The 14,312-nt window shown below is 50.6% G+C and overlaps 1 protein-coding gene across 1 annotated transcript in view; it reads left to right on the top strand.

The window, feature by feature from the left end:
* Window positions 1-879: 879 nt before the first annotated feature.
* Window positions 880-14,312, top strand: part of LZTS1 (leucine zipper tumor suppressor 1) — a 59,054-nt gene continuing 45,621 nt past the window's right edge. Inside the window, exon 1 of the mRNA XM_032288392.1 lies at window positions 880-1,122. The gene's annotated coding sequence lies outside the window, so the exon portion shown is untranslated. The remainder of the gene's footprint in view (window positions 1,123-14,312) is intronic.

The following is a 14,312-nucleotide window of genomic DNA, read 5'->3' as shown; positions in this document are numbered from 1 at the left end:
CACGCTTCTTTCAAGCTGAGGCTAACACTCCTTGGGCAGAGCTGCCACCTTCCCGCCAAGCCTGGCTTTAGCGGATTCGCCTCAGGGCACCCTCAAGCCCCCAAGCCTCAGGCAGCAGCACCTGGCACTCGGGTTAACTGACTATTTGTCCTACAAAACCCTGCAAGCTTGAATCCTCTCCTGGCTCAATTGCTAGACGTGAAAAGTGAGGGTGGTGGGGAAAATGACAGTGTTGGAAGGGGACTGGGTGAGACTCACAGCCGTAAACCTGAAACGGGCCTCTGCTCTTACCTGAAGCTCAGCTCCCTCAGAGCTGGAAAAGTTTGCTTTGGGAACGTTTCGGGAGCGGGGGTGTCGGTGCTCTGGACCCTAGTCTGTAATCCCGGTGTGGTTTGCAATGCCCCTCACTTGGGTGCCACTCCAGTCCTTGAGCTAAAAACACGCCCGTTCGTGGGAGTCCGGAGTGGGAGACACGGTATTCGAAAAAAGAAACCGGCGAGTAAGAGGAAGGGGTCATAAACACGGGCACAAACACAGAAGGAACGGATAAAAAAAATGGAGTAAGAATTTCAGGTAATAAAAGGGAGAACAGGATGAGGTAAGAGCAAGACAGGAACAGTCGGAGAAAGGGGGCCTGGCAAGACAGGAGGACTGAGGGGGCAGGGTCGCCCGCTGGGGCTGGTGGAAGTCAGAGCAGAGAGACGGGGCCCGGGACGCCGCGCAGGCCGCGGCCGCTGAGGAGACGCGAGGTCGCGAGCAGCCCCAGCTGTCAGCCCGGAACAAAGGCCTCGGAGCGGCCCGGCCGGGCGGCCGGCAGCTCCCAGCCAATCAGCGGCGCCGGCGATGGCCCCGCCCCCTGTCGGCTCCGCCCCGCCCCGCCCCGGCCCCGAGACCCGCGCAGAGGCGGGTGCGCCGGGAGCTGGCGGGCTGGCAGCGGCCGGGCGGGGAGGCTGAAAGTTTCTCAGCCCGCCTCGGCCAGCGAGTGGGAGCCGGGAGCTGCATTCCGCGCGGTGGGGCCGGCCCGGCCCGCTCAGCAGCTCTGGAAAAAGAGAGAGGGGAACACACCGGGAAACAGTGGGAAGAAAAAAAAAATCCCAAGTGCGCCCGAGGCGCAGGGGCCAGGTAAGCGCGGTGGCCCGCGGTCTCCTTGCCCTCGGAGGGTCTGCTGCCCCGGCTGCGGGAAATCGCGCTCCCCGCGCCGGGCCGGCCCGTCCGTGCGTCCGCGCGTCCGTCGGTCTTTGTCTGTGTCCGTGGCTGTCGAAGTGTCTTTGTCTCCGCGTGGAGCTGTCAGGGTCTCCCCTCTGCGGGGTGGGCGCCGCCGCTCCTGCCCGGGGGAGGTGACGGGGCGCCCGTCCTCCTGTCTTTGTCTCCGTGTCTCCTGCAGACGGGGTGCATCTACCCCCAGCCCCGGTGCCGATCCTGGCGGGGACGTCAGTGTTAGGTGACACTGGTGTCGGAGGTGAAGAAGTGGGAGATGGGGACGCGAGGCCGCAGGGGCCGGGGCCGCAGGAAGACGATCCGGCGGTCTGGCCGGGCCGCTGAACTTCGTTGCCTGGAACTTTGCAGATGAGCTGTGTCCACACCGGTGGGGAGGACACCAGCGCGATGCAGCGAGAGACCTGGAAGGTTTTCCTCGAGGCATAAGTCACACAGGCGGAGATGATGAGAGAGGAATTTGGTAAATCGGAGTGTCTAAGTGGCCTCCTGAAGCTGCAGGCTCCTGGGTTCGGTCCTGGATGTGCAATTCAGGAATTTGATCAAAGCACCACGCACACGCAGACAGAGCCACACACTACTACATTCACTTCTTCCACAGCCACCATATGCAGCCAGACCTCACCCCTCCACCCGGTCACAGGCTTTGCTCTGGCTGGAGAGGCTTCAGAGGTCGCACTCAGCAACAGGCACCCCCGAGACACCAAGGGCCAGGTGATGTTTCTCTTTCCTGCTCCAAGTGGAAAGGTTTAAACTGTGGAGCAGATGGGTGTTCTGCTCGCCCACGAGTATGTCAGGCCTGGGAAAGTGCTCCAAGTCCTCCGATTTCTCAGGAATAAGAGGTGCTTAGGGATCTGACCTCCTAAACCTTTTTCTCTCACTTATTCCCTCCACACTGTACCGCTGCCATCAGCCCCTCTGCTCTCTAGTCCTGGGCGCTGGCAAACTACTGAGGAGGCACTGAGTTCTGGACCGTGCTGCCCAGGGGCTGCTCCTAATAAGGATACCCCACGCTGCTGGAAGTGCAGCCTAATAGGAATTCTAGGAACCCAAGAGCCAAGCCACAAAGAGATGAGCTATCTGCTTGGCAGTTCCTGCACCAAGACCCTGAGAAGAGTCTGCGGGTGCGGGCAAGAGGGTGTTTGTAACCTGAGCTTTCTGTAAGTTCAAAAACAATTTTCTGCAGGCATCCAGAGGGAGGATGGAGATGTCAGAAGAGTGTGTGCATATGGGTGTTAGAGATAGCATTTACAGACGGGAAAGGTGTTTGTGTTTAAGAGTGGAGTGGAACATTGTGGGCAGGAATCTGTGGGCAGGGAGCATACAAGCTAATCAGGCGTGGTGTTACACCTTGTATTTATCCAGCGCTTTTCTTTGGAGGCGCTTTCTGTGCATCATAGACGTTATCTCATATGTTATCTCCTTTATCCTCACAACATAACTACCAGGTTGGCACGGTGGGCTCTCTGTGTCTGCCAGTGAAGAAATGGAGGCATCAGGAGGGAAAGGCATTCCCTGAGGTCCCACAGCTAATAGGAGCAAAGTTGGAACAACTGGGAGACCTGAGGTCTCAGCTGGGTGGATGTTAGTGTGGGGCACTCTCTCTGCTTAAGAAGAGAAGAAAACTAGTAGAAAAAGAAATGGGCATCTCTTGTGGGTGTCTATATGCAAGCAAAAGGGAGGATGGGACATTTGATGTGCTGAAGATGGTTGTTATTTAACATCGATAGCAGCCACTGTGTGCTTCACAAAGTAAACCTGTCTCAGCAATTCAGCTTGTGCATTTGTGTGTCTGCAAGAGGTGCCCCCGACTGTGTGTGCCTGGGTCGAGGTGGGGCAGGGGTGCTGCCATAGAAGGAGTGCTGCTGTGTGGGGTGTGCTGGGGAGAGCCAATGCTTTGGGAGTGTGTGAGGGAAAGGTGTACCTTTCAGTTTTGAGAAGCCATGGGTCTGCGTGTATAGCAAAGCTATACATGGGCTCCAGACATATAAAAATGGCTTTCTAATCCTGAAAACTTATTTATATGCCTTTGCGCTTATTCAACATTCATTTCATAAATATTCATTGGGCGCCTACCAAATGCAAGGCTCTGGGCTAGGCAGCGAGGCTAGGAAGATGAATAATGTAATGATGACAAACCTGTGGGTAAGCACCTCATAGACTAGTGTCATGGGTGACACTGTAACACTTAATGGCATTCACTACATACACTGTGTGCCCTGGACTTTTTATTCACTATCTCATTTAATTTTCACTGCAGCTCTGCAGGGTATATATAATTATCAGATGAGGAGAGTTAAGCAACTTAGCCAGGCTAGAAAACAGAGGGGCAGGGATTTGACCTCAGCTTAGTGGGGTTCTGCACCCTGGCTCTGTCCATATTCTTCTGCTACCTTTGAACATAGAAACACTTTCTTCTGCATAGAATATTCTTGCCTGATCTCTCTACTGCCTTCTCTTCCTGGTCTCTCTGCTACCTTCTCCACCTAACTAGCTCCCACTTTTTTGTGGTTGTTGCTTTTTTTTTTTTTTCCCTGCTTTTTTTGAGTTGGAGTCTTGCTCTCTTGCCAGGCTGTAGTGCAGTGGCATGATCTCCACTCACTGCAACTTCCACCTCCTCGGTTCAAGCGATTCTCCTGCCTTAGCCTCCTGAGTAGCTGGGACCACAGGCACTTGCCACCACACCCAACTAATTTTTTGTATTTTTAGTAGAGATGAGATTTCGCCATGTTGGCCAGACTGGTCTTGAACTTCTGACCTCAGATGATCCGCCGGCCTCCCAAAGTGTTGGGATTACAGGTGTGAGCCACTGTGCCCAGCCCCACTTTGTGTTTTAACCAAAGGGATCGACTCCTCCAAGAAAGTTTACCGTATTTTTTCCTTAATTCTGGGTCAGTTACCTTCCTCAGAGTCCCTACAATCATACCAGGATATTATAGCATTCACTCACTGGCTCCTGAAGAGTCTACAAAATTCCTAGAAGCAGAGATTGCATTGTGAGTTCCCAGCTCAAAATACAGTGTTGGCTTTCTGTAAATACTATGAGTAGGCCCTTAGTAAATGCTTGTTTAATAAAGGGGAAAGAGGAGAGCTCTCAGAGACCCTTGGCAGGGAGCACCTTTCCCAACCGTGGATTTCTGCATGGGTGCACTTTGCTGGTGTGGCCACTGACTTCCTTTCTCTGTTACTCGGCCAGCTCCTTCAAGGCTTCTCCCTAGATGGAGCCATCTCAGGCCCTACCAACAGTTTAGGAGCCTGAGGGAACCCTGGCCCCCAACCACTCTGTCTCCAGGTCAATCAACCCACAAGTGGGATTATAGAAGGGGACCATTCTAGGTGTGATCTAGACCTGGGGTTTTAAAACCCTGCACTTTGAGCCCAGGGGCCACATGGTTCCAGGGCAATGATGAGTTTCTGGGATTTTGCCAACAAAGAAGTATCCAACCACCTGGGGAATCTTGAGGTGATTTACATATTAGCTCTTTGAGTTTGCTGTTGAATAGATTTTTGTGCTGCTACAGTTTTGAAGCCTGAAATGGCACTCCTAGACATGCGGTTGGGAGTGTGAATTGCTACCATGTTTGGGGAGGTCATTTGGCCATGATTTCTCCAAGGCCACAATGGTCAGGTGATTCTCCTGCCATGCCCTTTCCATCGCCCTGCTATTTCTCATGTCGGAATTACTGCATGTGTTCTCGGGGGTCCACGGTGATTTTGGTTTTCCTATTAAAGGTGATTGATCAAGTTAGAAAAACTCTGCCTTTCACTATTTATTAAAGTTCTAATCTGTGTGAGGTGCCAGGGAGTGGGAAACAACAGCAAAAAAGGCTAAATAATGCTTTGAGAATAAAGTTTGTAATGACAATTGGGAAGAAGAATTGGCACACCTGAACCAACGACAAGTAAGTTGAAAATTGAATTGCGTTAGGCTGATGCAAGAGTAATTGTGGTTTTTGCAATTAACATACTAACTTTGAGTACGGCAGTTTCTCAGCAGGAGGCAGGTGAGCTAAAACCTTCCTCACCAGGGAGGAGGTGGCTGTGAACTGAACCTTGAAGTTGAACCTGAGGAGGGCATGAAGGGAGTCAGAGAAGCAGGAGCCAAGTTCATGGCTCCAAGATGCAAGCTAAGAGCTGAGGAGACAGGGCTCTCTCTCCCGAGAACCCTAGCCATAGCCTGCTGCCTCCTTATGCCAGGTTTGGCCAGCCACCCAGACCAAACAGAGGTGGTGCATAAAAAATGGGAGGTTTACAACCTCTCACCTCTTACCACGGCCTCCAGCCAGTGTGTAGATTGGCCTCCAGATCTTCAATACTCCAAGGGTTGAAGAAGTTGATGGGGATGTGTCAGCTACAGTCAAGCATAGCTGGTGAGCTTCCAGCTGGTTGCCTCTTTTGCCATTTGGCAAAGCTCTCTGTATTGCTGCAGTTTCCATCCTGTGCCTCTCCCACTGGATTTTCTTTTGTTTTTTCGAGACAAGTTCTTGCTCCATTGCCCAGGCTGTAATGCAGCGGTGTGGTCATGGCTCAGCTCACTGCAATCTTGACCTCCTAAGCTCAATTGATCCCCGATCCTCCCTCCTCAAACTCCGGAGTAGCTGGGACCATAGGCCCATACCAACACACCCAGCTAATTGTTTTTAATTTTTGTAGAGATAGAGTCTCGCTATGTTGCCCAGGCTGGTTTTGAACTCCTGGCCTCAAGCGATCCTCCCACTTTGGCCTCTCAAAGTATTGGGATTCTAGGTGTGAGCCACTGTGCCCAGCCTCCCACTCTTACTTCCTGCTGGAAACTGACTTCCACCATCCCTAGACTTCCTTAATAATGATTTCAATATAACTTTTTACTTGTACAGGACTTTACACTTTAAAAAGGGGAATAAAATTATCATTATTATTGTTTACACCTCACAACAACTCTGTGAGGAGATTCCTTTCCTCATTTGGCATGTGAAGAAACTGAATGCAACTTTGAAAGTTGAAGGAAGGCCAGGTGTGGTGGCTCAGACCTGCAATCCCAGCAGTTTGGGAGATTGAAGCAGGCTTATCATTTGAGGTCAGGAGGCCAGCCTGGCCAACATGGTAAAGCCCAGTCTCAACTGAAAGTACAAAAATTAGCCAGGTGTGGTGGTAAGCCCCTGTAATCCCAGCTACTTCGGAGGCTGAGACAGGAGAATCACTTGCACCCAGGAGGTGGAGGTTGCAGTGAGTGGAGATCGTGCCACTGCACTCTAGCCTGGGTGATAGAGCGAGACTTTATCTCAAAAAATTAGAAAACTAAGGAAGGTGAAGGAGTTCACCCAAGATTTTTAAGAGGAATGCTGAGATTTGAACACCAGCTGTTCTGACTTCCAGTCTTGGGCTGTAACTACCGAGTCATCCGGGTTCATTAATTAAATGGATTTAGGCTCATCGAATTATTGGCAAGTGTTTAATATCCAGGAAAGAAGAGATTTTTAAAAGTGTAAGAATGCAGTTACTTTCCTATTAATTATAATTCAAGCATGATGAGGGCATTCGAATCTTCTTCACTTTTCTGTGCTCACTTCACCCCCCAATCTCGCTTTTCCCTAAGTGCTTGTTACGCATATATATTAAGCTCAATAAACAATAAACTAGGTCCTGGAGCGATGGTTCATGCCTGTAATCTCTGCAATTTAGGAGGCCTAGGTGAGCCGATCACCAGAGGTTAGGAGTTCCAGACTAGCCTGGCCAACATGGCAAAACCTCATCTCTACAAAAATACAAGAAATTAGCCAGGTGTGGTGGTATGGAACTGTAGTTTCAGCTGCTTGGGAGGCTGAGGCAGGAGAATCTCTTGAACCTGGCAGGCGGAGGTTGTAGTGAGCCAAGATTGTCCCACTGTACTGCAGCCTGGGCTTAACAACAACAACAACAACAACAAAAGCCATAAACTAGGATGTCGCTGGGATAATGGAATGACCACTTGGGATTTGCTTTAGGGAATGAAATTGATCATATGTCAGTTCTTTCTTTATAGCTTGTCAATCCAAAAGGTGTAGTCCACTCCACATTGAAATTAGAGCAAATGTTACCTCCGCAGAATTTGAATTGGAATACCAACCTTAATTGCATACTGTATTTTAGTGTTTCCCCCTTGTTCGTAAGTTCCAAACTAAAATGGGATAGCAGTCTCTTCACTGGTAGCTCAAGCAGTGTGTGGAAACCAGACTTCACGGGCAATCACACATGAAGGCTGCCCCCAGGTGAGACGAGAACTGGTTGGAGCATCGTGGGAATGCGGGGAGCGAAGGGTGGGGGATGATGGAGACAGAAGACAAGCAGAGAGGGAATGTGTGAGTTAGCTAACAGCTAAAGCTAATTGTTGTAATCAATCCAGCGGGAGAGGTGATTTTTCTTACTAAGTGACAGGCCAAATTGGTGTCTAAACAGATGTGATGTGGGTTGCATCCAGCACCGGAAACAAAGACAGCAAAGAACTGCCCCATGGAGATCACCCATAGATGTGCTTTGTGTCAGTTCATCATTGTGGGAGAAGATAGCCACCTGGGGGCCAGGGCCAGAGCACATGTACACGTGCACGCAGATGCACACACACACACCTTCATCGATTTCATTCATCTGCTCTCATCGTCTCTCCCTCTGAGACATGCTTTCTTGTGATACCCAAACTCACAATCCCAAGCACATCACATTACACAAATATTCAGAGACTCTCAAGATGTCAGGACCTGGGAAATCCACACCTCTGTGTACCTGGGCTGGCCAATCTTTGGCATGGTCTCAGGTGAGCTCAGACAGCCCCTCCCCAAAGCCATGCCTCAGGCAGTCTTTGGGTGGCCATGAGCCGGTCAGAGTTACAGATCCTCCTGAGGAAGGGGTTGGGCAAGTCTAGGTGAGACTTTCAGCCTGAAGAGGGTACAAGAACAGGGGCCCCGTAAGGAGACTGAAAGTGGAGGTGAGATGGGTTTGGGAGAAGGCATTGTTCTCAAACCCTGCCCATTCCTGTGCATGAGTCTGACCTCACTGAATAACCTCGCAGGCGGCTGAGGCCATCCCTGCCCAAGGCACCAGGGCTGGGCTGTGCACTTGGCTCCCTGGCCTGTTGGCTTGGGGGGCATTTTCACTCTTCTTGGTGCTGCAAAGCCATTTGCTGCTAAATCACCCTCCTCCTGGCACCCTGGACTGCTAAATTGGTCTCAACTTGCTGTACTTCCACCCACCACCTTAGTCATTATTCGCTGGCAGCATTCAGAGAGTGGGTGTAAGGCAGCCGAACATTATATTCCTGCTGTAAAGGGAGAGAATTGAGTATAGACATGCAAGGAGAGGGGAGAGAGGGAAGGAGGAAAGACAGTGTGAAGGAGGCAGGAAAACAAGGCCTGGGGTTTGCCAGGACCTTTTCCCTGGTGACCCCAGTGACAGTGGATGAGGGGTAGCATTATAGGTGCGTGGGTCCTGGCTCAGTGGGAGGAGACACAGGGATCCACTTGCTACTGAGTGGCTGCCCACGCCTGGTCTGGAGGCAGGAAAGGACATTAGCCGTGGGAAGAGAAGGGCTCTGCCCTCCATGAACTCCCTGTTCCTTGGATGTTCCTTGAGTGTACAAGTGTACAACCTACTTGTCACTTCCATTTGAGCACGTGTTCCCATGCATTCATATTTAACTTTTCACCTCTATCCTCTCTCCCAGCATAGATTATAGGCCCCTTGAAAGAGAAAGTGTGTCCTGCCTCTGATCTATAGCACCAGGTCCTGGGGATGGTTTAGGGTTCGGTCACAAATGGCTGACATGGATGGCGCTAAGGCCCATGGTGCTTCTTTCTACCTAGCCACTTCAGATCTCTCTGTGCCACTCAAGGAGCATGGAAATTGGAAAGCCAGGCAAGCAAGAGGAGATGGGATTACAAGGGAACTTACAGGGCTTGGTCTGCAATCTCAGTGGGAAGCTCCAGGGAGGGAAAGGGTTATACTGCAGAACAGACCAGCCAGGAAAGCAGAAACTTCAGAGACCTGCGGTCCTCATGCAGAAGGCTCGGAGTGATGTCCACCTGGCACACGGGCTCTCCTGTTAGCTCATCTGATGCCCAGTGCCCAGGCATGGTGCCGGGGCTAGCAGGATGTAGGAAGCAGAATTGGTTCTCGCATCGGGCAGCAGTGACAGCGTCAGGCAGGTCAGACTGACCTTGACAAGAGTTCTCTGAGTCACTGATAAAATTTGTTTGGGCACCCGGGGAGAGGTTAGAAAGGGAACTCAGTGCCAACCTAAGCAGGCTTGGAACCTGTTGGGGTCCCCAACCCAGGCTCCTTGCCTCCCACCCTCTGCTTGGGGGAGATAATAGGAAAATGCTGAGAACAGAAGCCTCCCCAGCTAGGGAGGCAGGGAGACTCTTGTGGGATAGGGGGATGAGCCCTGAGGCTGCTGCCCTTGACCTTCCAGAGAGGCAGTCCCATGCCTGGTGTCTGTAGGTACCTATGTGGGGTCTGCCCTCGCCTCTGTCTCCCATGGTCAATGGCAGCAGAGGTACAGAAGGACAATCTGTGCACTCAGGGTAGCTTCCCGTATTTAATGCAACCTTCAGACACTCCAGCTTCAGCTCTTCCCTGCTCCCTGCCAGCCCCAAAGGGCATTTCTGCAAGGCAAGGGGAGAAGGGAGGGAAGCATGAACTAGACAGTGCTCACATCTTGAGGAGACAGCCTCCCCCTCCTTGCCTATCAAATTCCCCCAGCCCCAACGCCTCTGTGGCGCCAGCAGACAAACCGCACTGCGGGCAGGTGGGGAAAACAAGAGGAGCCAGGCGGAGCCCCCAGCCTCCACCTGCACTGTAAAGCGAGCCGGCCCCTGAAGGAGGCCCAGAAAGGACTCTCCAGCTGCTATCCGCTCCTCCCCTTGCCAGGCCTGCAGCTGGCCCTGCTCAAAGGCTCTGCAGCCGGCTGGTGACTGCTGGGGCAGGTGTGGGCAGGATGCATGGCTATTCCCAAGACTGGATTTCTTCATCTATCAAACTAGAAGCACCAGGCATTCGGCTTCTCTGGGCCTCTACCAGCACCTCAGACATCTGTTGACTTAGAAACTTTTTGTTGATATTAGACTTACTTCTGTACTGGAGCCACAGACAGGACCTCCAACTGTAGGGTCCTGAGATTTGTCAGGACACAAAAGAGCCTGTGCTGAAAAAACTTCAGATACTCTACATGAAAACACAATTCTTCAGGGTTGAAAGGATGCTTAAAAACTACTGTATCCATTGGCAAGGTGCGGTGTCTCGCTCCTGTAATCCCAGCACTTTGGGAGGCCGAGGTGGGTGGATTGCCTGAGGTTAGGAGTTTGAGACCAGCCTGGCCAATATGGTGAAATGCAAAAAATTAAAAAAAAAAAAAAAACCTCTACTAAAAATGCAAAAATTAGCTGGGCATGGTGGCGGACGCCTGTAATCCCAGCTACTTGGGAGGCTGAGGCAGGAGAATCTCTTGGACCTGGGAGGCAGAGGTTGCAGTGAGCCGAGATCATGCCACTGCAGTCTAGCCTGGGTGACAGAGTGATACTTCGTCTCAAAAAAACAAAAAACTACTCTATCCATATCCTCTTTCTGTCTCCCTGTACAGACACACACAAATGTTTACTGCCAAGAACTTTTATTGCACACTCCAGGAACCCAGTTCTTTTAAATTTCTCTTTTATTTTTCTTTTTTTATTTTTTTTTATTTAATTTTTTTTTTTTTTTTTTGAGAAGAGTCACACTCTGTTGTCCAGGCTGGAGTGCAGTGGTGTGATCTCTGCTCACTGCAGCCTCAAACTCCTGGGCTCAAGTGACCCCCCCCCCGCCCCCGCCGTTAGCCTCCTGAGCAGCTGAGACCACAGGCAGGCACCACCACACCTGGCCCATTTAAAAAAATTTTTTGTAGAGATGAGGTTTTGCTATATTGCCAATGCTGGTTTTGAACTCCTGGCTTCAAACAATCTCCCCAGTTCAGCCTCCCAATGTGCTGGGGTTATAGGTGTGAGCCGCCATGCCCCATCTCTTTCTATTTCAGCTCCATTCTTTTAAAGTCACAGAAGAAAAGGTTCAGGTCCAGCCCTGTGCTACATTCTGGTGCAAGATGAGCAACCACAGACTTTGCCACAATGAGTTATGTGACTGGTGTTGGGGATGAGACAGAACATCCAGAAAAACATCACTGTACAAAACAGAATCAGTACCGAGTCTTCATGGAAGATACAGAGCTGGTGAAGGGCCCTGAGGGCTGGGTGTGATTTCCAGGCAGATGAAGTGGAGGGGTGGCAAAGACAGGGAACAGCAGGTGGTGGGAAAGAAACTTTCTAGAAAGGCACATTGGAGTCAGATTGAGGAGGCCCTTGCATACCCAGCTGGTAGAGTGCATGCTATATGGTAGATAGCAGGGAACCACCAAAGTCAGAGGCAGAGGGGTGGCCTAGAGCAAACCCTGGTTTTAGAAAGTGAGTCTAGCAATGGAATATAGAATAGATTCAAGGGTGGAGAGACTTCTTTCTAGAAACACCATTATTAGAATACCTATCTTCATCTTGTATCTCCTGGTTGATAGCACAGGTTCCCAGAGACCTCATGCAGCCTGGGAATATTTGGGGTGGCTGAGGCTTCAAGGAGAGAGAAGTTCCTAATCCAACGTCAAGATGCTTGGTCCAGGATTATTTATTTAGCAGGACACGTGGATAATACCTCCCTGCTTTGGATCTAAAAGAAATCACTAAGGACCTTTTTTTTTTAAGAAGGAATCTTGCTCTGTCACCAGGCTGGTGTGCGATCTCAGCTCACTGCAGCCTCCGCCTCCCAGGTTCAAGTGATTCTCCTGCCTCAGCCTCCCTAGTAGCTGGTACTACCAGCACACACCACCATGCCCAGCTAATTTTTGTGTATTTAGTAGAGACGGGGTTTCACCATGTTGGCCAGGATGGTCTCGATTTCTTGACCTCGCGATCCACCCACCTCAGACTCCCAAAGTGCTGGGATTACAGGCATGAGCCACTGCGCCCAGCTGGGCTTTTGTTTTTTACGTAGTTGAAGACACAGAGGCCCAGAGAGGGGAAGGGACCTTCTCTCAGGTCCTGTGGTTGAGGGACATGGCAGAGCCAGAATCAGTGGTCCACCATCAGGACTCTTTCTATTAACGTGCTGTGGGGTCAGTGGATGAGGACTGAAGAGCCAGTAGAATTCAGACCCACAGACCTCAATGCTAGTCAGGTTTGCCCCAGGCAGCATGCGAGAACACAACCATATAGAGATGCTTTCAGTCTTGGTGGATTTTTCTCCCTACCCAAGTCAAAGGAGCCCCTGGATTTTTGCAACAGCTGATACAGTGCCCTGTATTTTTCTCACCACTCTTCTGTCTTGTTCCTCTGAGTGCTTGAGGCATCTTATTTCCTTCTGTTCTGCTGCCTTTTCTGTCCTTCCAAGGGTTTTGTGACAGCAAAGACTGTGCTGGTCGCAGTTGCTAACAGTCGGTACTTTGAAAACTGAAAAGCAAGTTCTCTGCGTCTCTCATATGTGCACAGCTGAAGCCAAACCCAAACAAAACGGGAGGGTTGTTGGGTGCCAGTCAGCAGGGCTAGCCACCCAGAGAATGACACCACATAGGAAGAGATTTCCAGACAGGAGACAGTGTGGGTCCTGACGCCAGGTGGGATGTCAGTGATAGCGCAGGAGAAGTGGGACATCCCTCAATCTCAACACACTGGGTGCCAGGGGTCCCTCTGCCTGCTCCCATGAAACTCTCAGAACCAGCATCTCCCACCTTCCTCTGGAAGATTCCTCAGCCTGGTATGTGCTCAGGCGTTTTTGTCTTGCCTTCTAAAAACCCAGCGAGCCCAGGGAGGGGACAAAGCTGCAGCAGTGTTCCATGAGGTTTCCAGGGAGGGGACCCCTGGAGGCAGGGCCTTCCTCAGGAAACATCCCTGCCCATGTCAGGCTCCCCTGGTCTTCTAGAGGAGCTCACCCTCACCTGGCTGGCAGTCTGAGAAGCAGGCAGAGAGAGCAGGTAAGTTCTAAAGACAAGGCATGAGGTTTTTCATGTTCGTTGATCATGAGTCCAAGTTTGGGAGTGGACAGTGGGGAAAAAAAACAAAACACATGATTTGGGGAATCAGATCAGTATTCAGATCCTGGCTCTGATACCTGTTAGCTATGTGACATCAGGCAAGTCACTTGGCCTCTCTGAGCCTCAATGTTCTCATTTGTAAAATATGTCTCATACAGAATTTTAATGAAAATTACATGGCCAATCGAAGTAAAAGCACATGAAACATAGTAGGAGCTCAGCTAATGTTAGTCTCACCCTCTGCATATGAAACATAGTAGGAGCTCAGTTAATGTTAGTCTCACCTTCTGCACATGTACATAGTAGGAGCTCAGTTAATGTTAGTCTCACCCTCTGCACATGAAACATAGTAGGAGCTCAGCTAATGTTAGTCTCACCCTCTGCACATGCACATAGTAGGAGCTCAGTTAATGTTAGTCTCACCTTCTGCACATGTACACAGTAGGAGCTCAGTTAATGTTAGTCTCACCCTCTGCACATGAAACATAGTAGGAGCTCAGCTAATGTTAGTCTCACCCTCTGCATATGAAACATAGTAAGAGCTCAGTTAATGTTAGTCTCACCATCTGCACATGCACATAGTAGGAGCTCAGTTAATGTTAGTCTCACCCTCTGCACATGTACATAGTAGGAGCTCAGTTAATGCTAGTCTCATCCTGTGCACATGAAACATAGTAGGAGCTCAGTTTATAGTAGCTTCACCCTCTTCCCCTCAGTTCCAAGGGGAGGAACACAGGCATGAGACTGAGTTGCCTGTACAGGAGGGTCATGAGTGCCTGATAGAGGCAGGTGTCCAGGGAGGGTCACAGCTGCCTCTGGAGCTACCTTTTTGCCCTCTTACCTGCTTACTCTGGCAAAGGGAGACAGTTCAACTGGAAATAGTATAGGAAGGAGTCATTTCTACCACGACCACTCTTGATCTCCATCTATATTGTCAATTTGACTGTGCTAAAATAGATTGAAAGCCTATGAAGTTATGTAGAACAGGTGGCTGTGACACCATTCAGTGTCCTGAGCTCAGGACCCAGCGCTAAAAGTG

Source organism: Sapajus apella, unplaced genomic scaffold (assembly GCF_009761245.1).
Source record: "Sapajus apella isolate SASKATOON/1434 unplaced genomic scaffold, GSC_monkey_1.0 scaffold21, whole genome shotgun sequence".
NCBI classification, from domain to species: domain Eukaryota; kingdom Metazoa; phylum Chordata; class Mammalia; order Primates; family Cebidae; genus Sapajus; species Sapajus apella.
The sequence above is the reverse complement of the archived record's forward strand: the minus strand, read 5'-3'. Positions and strand labels throughout refer to the sequence as shown.